The sequence below is a fragment of the Stegostoma tigrinum genome, chromosome 5, assembly GCF_030684315.1.
Source record: "Stegostoma tigrinum isolate sSteTig4 chromosome 5, sSteTig4.hap1, whole genome shotgun sequence".
Taxonomy (NCBI): domain Eukaryota; kingdom Metazoa; phylum Chordata; class Chondrichthyes; order Orectolobiformes; family Stegostomatidae; genus Stegostoma; species Stegostoma tigrinum.
The window spans coordinates 20,861,391-20,873,765 of NC_081358.1; positions in this window are offsets into that span (position 1 = coordinate 20,861,391).

The following is a 12,375-nucleotide window of genomic DNA, read 5'->3' on the forward strand; positions in this document are numbered from 1 at the left end:
CAACTCCAACCACTGCTGCACAAGGCTCCAAAGAAAAGAAAAATACTAATGAAGAAATGAAAGAAAAAGAACAGAAGTAATAAGAAAGGGGGGGGGGGGAAGAAAGGAAGTATGTAAGGGTGAATGAGCGCCAGACAAAAGCTGGCACACAACCCTGCTTCTCCGTGGCCATCTTGAATATTAGTGAGATAGATGGTCTCTTAAATAGAAGAGTAAAATATTTATAGTTGTATGACATACAGGGCTGGTAGTTTAAAAAAGGAGAAAAATTAAATCCTTTGAACTATTAGCTCACGATCAGCAAGCTTAATTGGTGAAGATACTGGAAAGCATTTTATATAACTATATAGAACAAAATCTAGAGCGTAGCACTTAAGTTGAGGTAACCTATTATATCTTTAAGAAGAAATGCTTTCTTACTAACATAATTTTAATGCACCCCATAGATGGAAAATTCCAGGAGGGGATTGTTTGAGAGAAACAAAAACTGCAGAGATATTTATTAAGATTGGCAGCATCTTTAGATAGAGAAAAGTTAAGGTTTCAGGTTAATAACCTCTCAGAGCACACGCATTGGTGAAGAGGTGGTTGTTAAACAAATTGTTACAGGAAGGTGCAGAAAATACAAGAAGAGTGCACCAGAAATTTGGACTAGAATAAGCAAAATGGTTCAAAAAATGTCAAAGCATAAGGCTCTTTTTCTGAAAATATCCAAAATTGTAACAAGCTGATTGAGTTGATGGCACAAATGGAAATAAATGAATATATCTTAATGGCTATTACAGAAATATGTTTGCAGGGTGACCAGGACTAGGAAATGAATGTTCAAGTGTTTTCAATATTACAGAAAAAAAGCAAAAATGAAAATGATATGGGGTAACTTCTATAAATGAAAACATCAGCACAATGGTGCGTAGTGATATAGGTGCAATAGATCATGATGCAGAATTAGTTTGGATAGAAATAAGCAATAGCAAGGGAAAGAAGTCATGGGTGGGATCCATCTATAGCTCCCAATGAGTTTGCTCACTGTGGGACAAAATATAAGTCAGGAAACAATGAAGGCAATGCAAGAAGGACACTACAATTGTCATGGGTGATATTAATTTTCATATTGTCTGGACATTTCAGATTGGCAAAGTGACATGGAACACAAATTTGTCGAGCGCATCGCGGATTGTTTCTTAGACCAGTACACTGCAGAACCTATACAGGAACAGGCTGTCGGTCTCAAACCTTCAATTTAAATAAAGACCGTTACAGAGATATGAAGAAACAGTATTCTGAAGCGTGCTAGTAAAATACAGTAAGAGAAAAGTAGGTTGATAAGTAGTGGCAGACCTTTAAGCAGATACTTCATAAAGTTCAGCAAAGAATTAATCCAGTTAAAAGAAGGACTTGTTGAGAAAGATGGACCACTTGTGGTTAATAAGGGCAGTTAATGGGAGTATCCAAACAAAAATAAAGGCATACATAGTGATAAAAATTAGTGGTAGCCCAGAGGATTGGAATTTTTTAAGAACCAGCATAGGGTGACTAAAAAGCTAATGAAGTGGGAGAAAGCTGGTCATGAAAAAAGTATAAAAAACAAATAGCCAAAGTAGTTAGAAGAGTAGCTAAACGGAGTATGCTATCCTTGGAAGAACACACCTGGGGAATGGATAATGGGGAACTGGCAGATAATTTAAACCAATCTTTTGTCTTCATAGTGTCTGTCGGAGTGCACGACAGACATCTTAAAGATCTCAGATGGGCGGGTGTTATTGGGAGGTAAAGTCTTGTAACTATTGCTATTATGAGGAACAAAGTGTTTGACAATGTGACTGAAGAGCAGGTTAGTCATAAGGACCTGAAAGCCTGCATCCAAGGATTTCAAAGGAAGTGACAGAAATAGTTGAGACGTTGGTTGAAATATTCCAGAACTCACTGGATATTGGGAGAAGATTGGAAGACCACTCTGACACCGTTGTTCAAGAAGTATACCTCCTCTTAAAACATTCAATGTTTTTTGGCCTCAACTGCTTTCTGTGGCAGAGAATTTCACAGGCTCAACCATCTCAATCCTACATGGCTTCCCAAATATCTTAGAAAGTGACCCCTGATTCTGGACTTCCTGGTATCAAGAACATCTTACTTGCATTTACTCTGACTAGAATTTTGTAGGTTTCTATGAGTTTCTCCTGTCATTTCTTCTTAACTCCAGTGAATATAGTCCTAACCTATATAGTCTCTCTTCCTTCATTAGTTCTGCCATCTCAGGAAACAGTCTGATAAATCCTTGTTGCTACTCCTTCAGTGCCAGAACATTCTCAGATAAGACCAAAACTGCACAAAATACTCCAAGAGTGGTTGTATCAAGGCCTTATGCAATTGCAGCAAGACATTTTTGTTCCTGTACTGCAATCTTCTCACTATGAAGGACAACTCACTATTTGCCTTCTTCACCACCTGCTGCCTCTGCATACTCTTTCAGCAACTGTTGTGTAAGGATACCCAAGCCTTGCTGCACCTCCCCCTTTCTTAAACTATCAACATCTGCTTTTCTGTTTTGTTTTTATGTTACCAAAGTGGATAACTTCACATTTATCCACATTATACTTCAGCTGCTAAGCAATACTCAACTTGTCAAAATCATACTGAGGCATGTCTCACAGTTCGTCCTCCCACCCAGCTTGGCATTGTCTGAAAACTTGCAGATATTACATTTAGTTTCTTCTAAATCATTAATATTACTGCTAGACTATCAGTCCAGAAACTCAGCTAATGTTCTAGGGGCTATGTTTGAATCCCATCATGATAGATGGTGATATTTGAAATCAATAAAAATACATCTGGAATTAGGAATCTATGGATGACCGTGACACCATTGCTGATTGTCAGAAAAATTGATTTGCCTCACTAATGTCCTTCAGGGAAGGAAATCCACCATCTTTACCTGGTCTAGCCTTCACATGACTCCAGAACCACAGAAATGGGATTGACTGTTAACTGGCCCAGGGTATTTAGGGATGGGCAATGGATGCTGGCCTAGATAGTGAGACAGCATTCTGTGAATGTATCAAAAAAAGCTAGAGTCCAAGCATCAATCCATGTGGTACCCCACTAGTCACTGGGCGTCACTCCCAAAAAGTCCTTATTATTCATACTGTTCATTTCCTGTCGGCCAGCCAGTTCTCTATCTATGTCAGTAAACAACCCCTAATCCCAGATAATAAAATGTGAGGCTGGATGAACACAGCAGGCCCAGCAGCATCTCAGGAGCACAAAAGCTGACGTTTCGGGCCTAGACCCTTCATCAGAGATGGGGATGGGGTGAGGGCTCTGGAATAAATAGGGAGAGAGGGGGAGGCGGACCGAAGATGGAGAGTAAAGAAGATAGGTGGAGAGAGTATAGGTGGGGAGGTAGGGAGGGGATAGGTCAGTCCAGGGAAGACGGACAGGTCAAGGAGGTGGGATGAGGTTAGTAGGTAGGAGATGGAGGTGTGGCTTGGGGTGGGAGAAAGGGATGGGTGAGAGGAAGAACAGGTTAGGGAGGCAGAGACAGGTTGGACTGGTTTTGGGATGCAGTGGGTGGAGGGGAAGAGCTGGGCTGGTTGCGTGGTGCAGTGGGGGGAGGGGACGAACTGGGCTGGTTTAGGGATGCGGTGGGGGAAGGGGAGATTTTGAAGCTGGTGAAGTCCACATTGATACCATTAGGCTGCAGGGTTTCCGTTTGGTCTGCCTCTCCCTCTCTCCCTATTTATTCCAGAACCCTCACCCCATCCCCCTCTCTGATGAAGGGTCTAGGCCCGAAACATCAGCTTTTGTGCTCCTGAGATGCTGCTGGGCCTGCTGTGTTCATCCAGCCTCACATTTTATTATCTTGGATTCTCCAGCATCTGCAGTTCCCATTATCACTGATACAATTTTAACCCCTAATCCCAAATGCTTTAATTTCACATGCTAATTTTAATGTGTGACCTTCTCAAAACAACAGTCATTGGTTTCCCCCTTATCAACTCTACTAGTTATGTCCTTGAAAAATTCCATGTTTATTTCCAAGCTCTGTTCTTTTATAGCTCCAGTATTTACTTTAGACTATTACTTATGACGGACAGTACTTCAAAAACTCACCAGCATGGGCATCATGCTATTGTGGAGAATCTGTCTGTCATAGTATATATCTGTCCAATGATTTTCATGTTCTGCTTTCAATTCTACCATCTTTTGAAGGAGTCAGTCAACAGCTTCAATTGTTAGAGCTGGAAATGGATTCAAAAATTCAATTTTAACAAACTGCCTGCTCGGAAACACGCCTGAGCTTATTATTCAGCTGTAATCCTTCTCCATTACTGTCCTAGTAGCTTAATCTTCACCAAAAATTAATTTTACTTCAACAAAAATGGAAAGTTTTTCAACTTTTATCGTTTCATTTTGATTCAACTCAGTTTCCCATTGAACAGAAGATCAAAAGGAATAAGCATGAATACAATTTAAACTTTTAATTCATCTTCAATAATATAATAAGCAATAATTAGGAATGGTGTTGTACTGGAACTCCTAAATATCAATATTGTACAGATTAATGCTGCAAGCATGTACTTTTCTTGCAAATTCTTGCTTATCAGTGAAATACTTGCTGTCTGTTTCAACTAATTCATTTCATGCTGGAAAACTCAACTTCCTTGAAATGGTTGAAGAATACTTGGAACATTTTAAAAAGTAATTAAATGACATCCAGAAACTTTTTTTCTGGCTTATTTACAACTTTATTTCTCTGAGAATTTTCACTATTAGTCAACTTTATTATATACGAACTTATGAATCCAGATCAGGATTATGCCATTTGGCACCTCAAGACTCGTCTGCTATTCAATAAATTTACATTTGATCTGATTCTAACCTCAACTAAGACCATAAGACATAGCAGAAGAATTAGACCATTTGGCCCATCGAGTCTACTCCACTATTTGATCATGGATGATATATTTCTCAACCCATTCTCCTGCCTTCTTCCTGTAATGTTTGACCCCCTTACCAATCAAGAACCTATTTATTTCTTGTCTTAAATACATTCAATGACTTGATCTCCAGAGCCTTCTGCAGCAATGACTTCCACAAATTACCCATCCTCTGACTGAAGAAATTCCTCCTCCTCTCAGTTGTAGGGGGTCGTCCCTTCACTCTGAAGTTGTACTCTCAGGTCCTAGTCTCTACTGCTAGTGGAAACATCTCCATGTCCACTCTATCGAGACCTCTCACTATTCTATAACTTTCAATCAGCTTCCCACTCATCCTACTAAACTCTGAGTGCAGACCGAGAGTCCTCAACTGCTCCTCATATGATAAGCCTTTCATCTCCAGGATCATTCTACTACAGTTCCTGTGGACCCCCTGCAAAGCTAGGCCATCTTTCTTTGGATCTGAGGCCCAAAACTGCTCATAATATTCGAAATTTGAATTCCCACTTGACCCTTTTCAGAAAGAGTATTCTAAAGACTCACAACGTTCCACAAGAATAAAACAAAATCACCAAATGTCACCAAATAGAACATAGAACATTGCAGCACAGTACAGGCCCTTCAGCCCTCGATGTTGTGCCGACCTGTCATACCGATCTCAAGCCCATCTAACCTACACTATTCCATGTACGCCCATATGCTTGTCCAATGAAGACTTAAATGTACCTTAAGTTGGCGAATCTACTACCATCGCAGGCAAAGCGTTCCATTCCCTTACTACTCTCTGAGTAAAGAAACTACCTCTGACATCTGTTCTATATCTTTCACCCCTCAATTTAAAGCAATGCCCCCTCGTGCCCGCCGTCACCAGCCTAGGAAAAAGGCTCTTCCTATCCACCCTATCTAACCCTCTGATTATTTTATATGTTTCAATTAAGTCACCTCTCAACCTTCTTCTCTCCAATGAAAACAGCTTCAAGTCCCTCAGCCTTTCCTCGTAAGACCTTCCCTCCATACCGGGCAACATCCTAGTAAATGTCCTCTGCACCCTTTCCAAAACTTCCACATCCTTCTTATAACGCGGTGACCAGAACTATACACAATACTCCAAGTGCGGCCGCACCAGAGTTTTGTACAGCTTCACCTTAACCTCTTCGTTCCGGAACTCGATCCCTCTGTTAATAAAAGCAAAAACACTGTATGCCTTCTTAACAGCCCTGTCAACCTGGGTGGCAACTTTCAAGGATCTGTGTACATGGACACCGAGATCTCTCTGCTCATCTATACTGCTAAGAATCTTACCATTAGCCCTGTACTTTGCCTTCCGGTTACTCCTACCAAAGTGCATCACCTCACACTTGTCTGCATTAAACTCCATTTGCCACCTCTCAGCCCAGCTCTGCAGCTTATCTAGGTCTCTCTGCAACCTACAGCAAAGGATTGTCACTATACACAACTCCACTGACCTTAGTGTCGTCTGCAAATTTACTAACCCATCCTTCTACGCCCTCATCCAGGTCATTTATAAAAGTGACAAACAGCAGTGGACCCAACACTGACCCTTGCAGTACACCACTAGTAACTGTTCTCCAGGATGAACATTTCCCATCAACTACCACTCTCTGTCTTCTTTCAGCAAGCCAATTTCCCATCCAAACTGCTATATCTCCCACAATTCCATTCCTCCACATTTTGTACAATAGCCTATTGTGGGGAACCTTATCGAATGCCTTGCTGAAATCCATATACACCACATCAACCAGTTTACTCTCACCTACCTGTTTGGTCACCTTCTCAAAGAACTCAATAAGGTTTGTGAGGCATGACCTTCCCTTCACAAAACCGTGCTGACTATCCCTAATCAATTTATTCTTTTCTAGATGATTATAAATCCTATCCCTTATAACCTTTTCCAACACTTTACCAACAACTGAGGTAAGGCTCACTGGTCTATAATTACCAGGGTTGTCTCTACTCCCCTTCTTGAACAGGGGAACCACATTTGCTATCCTCCAGTCGTCTGGCACTATCCCTGTAGATAATGACGAGTTAAAGATCAATGCCAAAGGCTCGGCAATCTCCTACATTGGGGAAACCAAGCGGTGGCTTGGAGACCGCTTTGCAGAACACCTCCGCTCAGTTCGCAACAAACAACTGCACCTCCCAGTCGCAAACCATTTCCACTCCCCCTCCCATTCTCTAGATGACATGTCCATCATGGGCCTCCTGCACTGCCACAATGATGCCACCCGAAGGTTGCAGGAACAGCAACTCATATTCCGCCTGGGAACCCTGCAGCCATATGGCATCAATGTGGACTTCACCAGTTTCAAAATCTCCCCTTCCCCTACTGCATCCCTAAACCAGCCTAGTTCGTCCCCTCCCCCCACTGCACCACACAACCAGCCCAGCTCTTCCCCCCCACCCACTGCATCCCAAAACCAGTCCAACGTGTCTCTGCCTCCCTAACCTGTTCTTCCTCTCACCCATCCCTTCCTCCCACACCAAGCCACACCCCCAGCTACCTACTAACCTCATCCCACCTCCTTGACCTGTCCGTCTTCCCTGGACTGACCTATCCCCTCCCTACCTCCCCACCTATCTTCTTTACTCTCCATCTTCGGTCCGCCTCCCCCTCTCTCCCTATTTATTCCAGCTCCCTCTCCCCAGCCCCCTCTCTGATGAAGGGTCTAGGCCCAAAATGTCAGCTTTTGTGCTCCTGAGATGCTGCTTGGCCTGCTGTGTTCATCCAGCCTCACATTTTATTATCTACGTTCTGTGTCAAGAAGCCCTCCTGCGCACACTGGACAAAAACTGACCCATCTATAGTACTCGAACTATAGTGTTCCCAGTCAATATCTGGAAAGTTGAAGTCCCCCATGACAACTACCCTGTCTCTCTCACTCCTATTGAGAATCATCTTTGCTATCCTTTCCTCTACATCTCTGGAGCTATTCGGAGACCTGTAGAAAACTCCCAACAGGGTGACCTCCTTTCCTGTTTCTAACCTCAGCCCATACTACCTCAGTTGACGAGTCCCCAAACATCCTTTCTGCAACTGTAATACTGTCCTTGACCAACAATGCCACACTTCCGCCCCTTTTACCATCTTCTCTGTTCTTACTGAAACATCTAAATCCCGGAACCTGCAACAACCATTCCTGCCCCTGCTCTATCCATGTCTCCGAAATGGCCACAACATCGAAGTCCCAGGTACCAACCCTTGCTGCAAGTTCACCCACCTTATTCCGGACGCTCCTGGCATTGAAGTAGACACACTTCAATCCAACTTCTTGCTTGCTGGTGCCATCTTGCTTCCCTGAAACTTTATTTCGGACCACCCTACTCTCAACCTTTTCTATAGTCGAACTACAATTTTGGTGCCCACCTCCCTGCTGAATTAGTTTAAACCCACCCGAACAGCCTTAGGAAATTTCTCCCCAGGATATCGGTACCCCTCTGGTTCAGGTGAAGACCATCTTGCTTGTAGAGGTCCCATCTACCCCAGAAATATCCCCAATTATCCAAGAATCCAAAACCCTCCCTCCTGCACCATCCCTGTAGCCATGTGTTCAACTCCTCTCTCTCCCTATTCCTCGCCTCACTAGCACGTGGCACGGGCAACAAACCAGAGACAACAACTCTTCGTCCTAGCTCTCAGCTTCCATCCCAGCTCCCTGAATTTCTGCCTTAAGTCCCCATCTCTCTCTTCCTACCTATGTCGTTGGTGCCAATGTGGACCACGACTTGGGGCTGCTCCCCCTCCCCCTTAAGGATCCCAAAAACACGATCAGAGACATCACGCACCCTGTCACCTGGGAGGCAATACACCAACCATGAGTCTCTCTTGTCCCCACCGAACCTCCTATCTGTCCACCTCAATGACTAATGCTCTGCTCCTCTTCCCCCTTCCCTTCTGAGCAGCAGGGACAGACTCTGTGCCAGAGACCTGTGCCCCACTGCTTTCCCCTGGTAAGTCCCCCCCCCCAACAGTATCCAAAACGGTCTACTTATTGTTGAGGGGAATGGCTACAGGGGATCCCTGCACTGCCTGCCGGTTCCGTTTCCATCCCCTGACCGTAACCCATCTGCCTTTTTCCTGTACCTGAGGAGTGACTACCTCCCTGTAACTCCTCTCAATAACCCCCTCTGCCTCTCGAATGATCCGAAGTTCATCCAGCTCCAGCTCCAGTTCCCTAACGTGGTTTTCAAGGAGCTGGAGTTGGGTGCACTTCCTGCAGATGTTGTCAGCAGGGACGCTAGTGGTGACCCTTGCCTCCCACATTCTGCAGGAGGAACATTCAACTGCCCTGACCTCCGTTCCCATTATTCTAAATTCCCAAGACTTAAAAAAAAATAAAAAAATAAACTTGTTACCTTACCAATCAGGCACACAGAACCTTTTTTTTGGTTAGAGGAGGAGGATGGGTGCAACCAGAAGTGGAAGGCCCCGGCACTCGAGGTAAGCTTTTTAACGATTCAAAAACAGTGACTCACCGGCTTCCCGACAGGCTCCTGCTCCAAGCTCCCGCTCGCACTGCTGCTGCAACCAGAAATGGGCCAATCCCTGACTTTTTAACTGTGATCCCAATTCTAGATTTTCCCATAAGAGAAAACATTTTCTCCACATTTTCCCTGTCAAGTCCCCACAGGATTTAATATGTTTCAATCAAATCACCACTTATTCTTTGGAACTCTGGCAGATACAAGCTTAACCTGTCTTACCTTGCCTCATAAAAAAAACCCCACACCATCCAGTAATCCAGTAAACCTTCCCTGAACTCCCTCCAATACTTTTGCATTTTAGATAAAATGACCAACACTGTGGACATTACACAATAAGCTATTGTTATAAACAATTTCTTTAGGTTTCTTGCAAAGCATGCTTTCTAACTGACATTTCAGACTTTTAATAACTGCACAATTTTGACTTTGTAGTATTTGATGCATAAAATGTTTATTTGCTTATATATGTTCCTACTTTTATCGCACTAAACAAGTGTTCTGCATGCATTTAATGTTACAAAATCAAAAGAAGAATACAATTTTAATTATTTTAATACATTGCATTTTTGAATCAAAGACAGAGTTAGTCTCAGCATTCAATCCCTATAAATTTGCAGCGTAGAGTTGTGCAGCACAGAAACAGACCCTTTGCCCCACCTCATCGACATTGACCGGATATCCCAATCTGACTTAGCTCCATTAGTTGGCATTTGGCCCATATCTCTCTTTAACCCTTCCTGTTCATTTTTCCATCCAGATGCACTTTAATGTTATATTTGTACCAGCCTCTGCCACTTCCTCAGCAGCTCGTTCCATACACACACCACTGCCTGCCACTCCTCAGGTACTTTTTAAATCTTTCCCCTCTCACCTTAAACCTATGCCCTCTAGTTTCTGGACTTTCCCCACACTAGGTAAAAGACCTTGGCTATTTACCTTATCCATAGCGCTCATGATTTTATAAGCCTCCAAAATATCACCCCTCAACCTCTGACACTCCAGGGAAAATAGCACCAGCCCATTTCAGCCTCTCCCTATAACTCAAACCCTTCAGTTCCAGCAACATTATAGTAAATCTTTTCTGCACCTTCTCAAGTTTAACAACATCCTTCCTATAGAAGGGAAAACACAATTTAGTCTAAGTAATGAAAGGGGAACAAATGTTTACCCAGAGCAATGAAACAAATGTCTTTACAATTACAAATATTTAGAAATGTCTTGAGACTTAAGGGCGTGGGAAATCAACTTTACTTGCATCAATCATCTCATTGGGCATGAAATTCTGACCAATTGTTTCTTTGCTTCACAATGTCTAATTCAGGAATCCAATCAAATGCAAAATGAAATGTCATAACATCAACAGCTTCATCACAAATTGAGAGATAAAAGTGAAATTATGTCAATTTTTGAAAATCAGTATTAAATTTATACTATTCAAAACTCTTTTTGTTGAGAAGCAATGCTACAATGGTACCTCCATAGCATGACACAGCATCGTTGCTTCCATACTTCAGAAATTTCATAATTGTTTTAATTACTTGGCCTCTTCATTTATTGAAATGTACAAGAGATCAGTAGTTATGATATGTAAACCTTCACCTGCTTAGAGTTTGATTGGTAATCTTATATCAATGTCATTGTCCATTGCCAAAAAGCATACAATTAAATCCAAGCACTTTTCTAGCTTTCAAGTGTTTTGAGCAAACAAACAATCAACAAAAATATACCATAAAATCGCAATACTTATTGACATTTTACTGAAAAATATACTTGGAATGTTTTTTTAATTCATTCATGGGATGAGGGCATTTCTGGCTAAGGCAGTATTTATTGCCCATCTCCAATTGCCCAGTGGGCAATTCAGAGTCAACCACATTACTGTGGGTCTGGAGTCACATGAAGGCCAGACCAGGTAAATATGGCAGTTTCCCTCCCTAAAGGCAATCTGCTCTTCCTCTAGTAAACCTTCTCTGAACTGCATCCAATGCATTAACATTTTTTTCTAATTCTAGTGATTAGTACTGTACACAGTACTCCAGATACAATCTCACCAACTCCTTGCATAACTGAAACATAATTCTTACTTTCACATTCATTTCCCTTTGCGCTCTGTGATATATGCTGTAGGACACCAATATTTCTCTGTGTTTCAGGCCTCTGCAACCTCTCACCATTTAGATAATACGCTGTGTTTTTATTCTTTCTTTCAATTTCCCACATTGTTCTCATTTTCCAAATCTTTGCCCATTCACTTAATCTATGTGTATCCTTTTTAGGCTACTTAAATCCTTTTCACAATACAATTTCTACATATTTTTATATCATCAACAAGTTTAAATCAAGTTCATTCAATCGCTTCATCCACATCATATATATATTTATGTATATATATATATATATATATATAGATAGAGTAAAGAGTTTAGAAGGCAGGAAGAAGGGATTGAGAAATATATCAGACATGGTAGAATGGTGGAGCAGACTTGATAGGTTGAATAGCCTACTTGTGCACTTATATCTTATGGTCTTAAGCCCTTGAGTGTTGTTGGAGCTGCTGAGCATTGCTGGGGTGTAATGTAGGTACATTCAGAGTGTTGTCAAGGAAAGAGTTCAGGGATTTTTTTAACATATATATGAAAGGATAATGCTCGACTAGTCGATGGAACAGCTTTTTCAATTTTGGTGCTCAGATGTTAGGATGCTGTTGCATCCAGTGCATAGGTCAACACAGCATGGGCCATCTGTTATTGTTTTATTCTCACAGTTTTATAGTGGTTTGATACAATTTCGAAGCTAATTAACACCTACTTACATTACTATGGTTATTTAGGCCTAACGGATTTCTGTCTCTAAAGGGTACTGTTAAACCAAATGGGTTTTTAATATAATAATCCAACAGGTATATTGTTAGTTAGTTCTTTTTAAATTC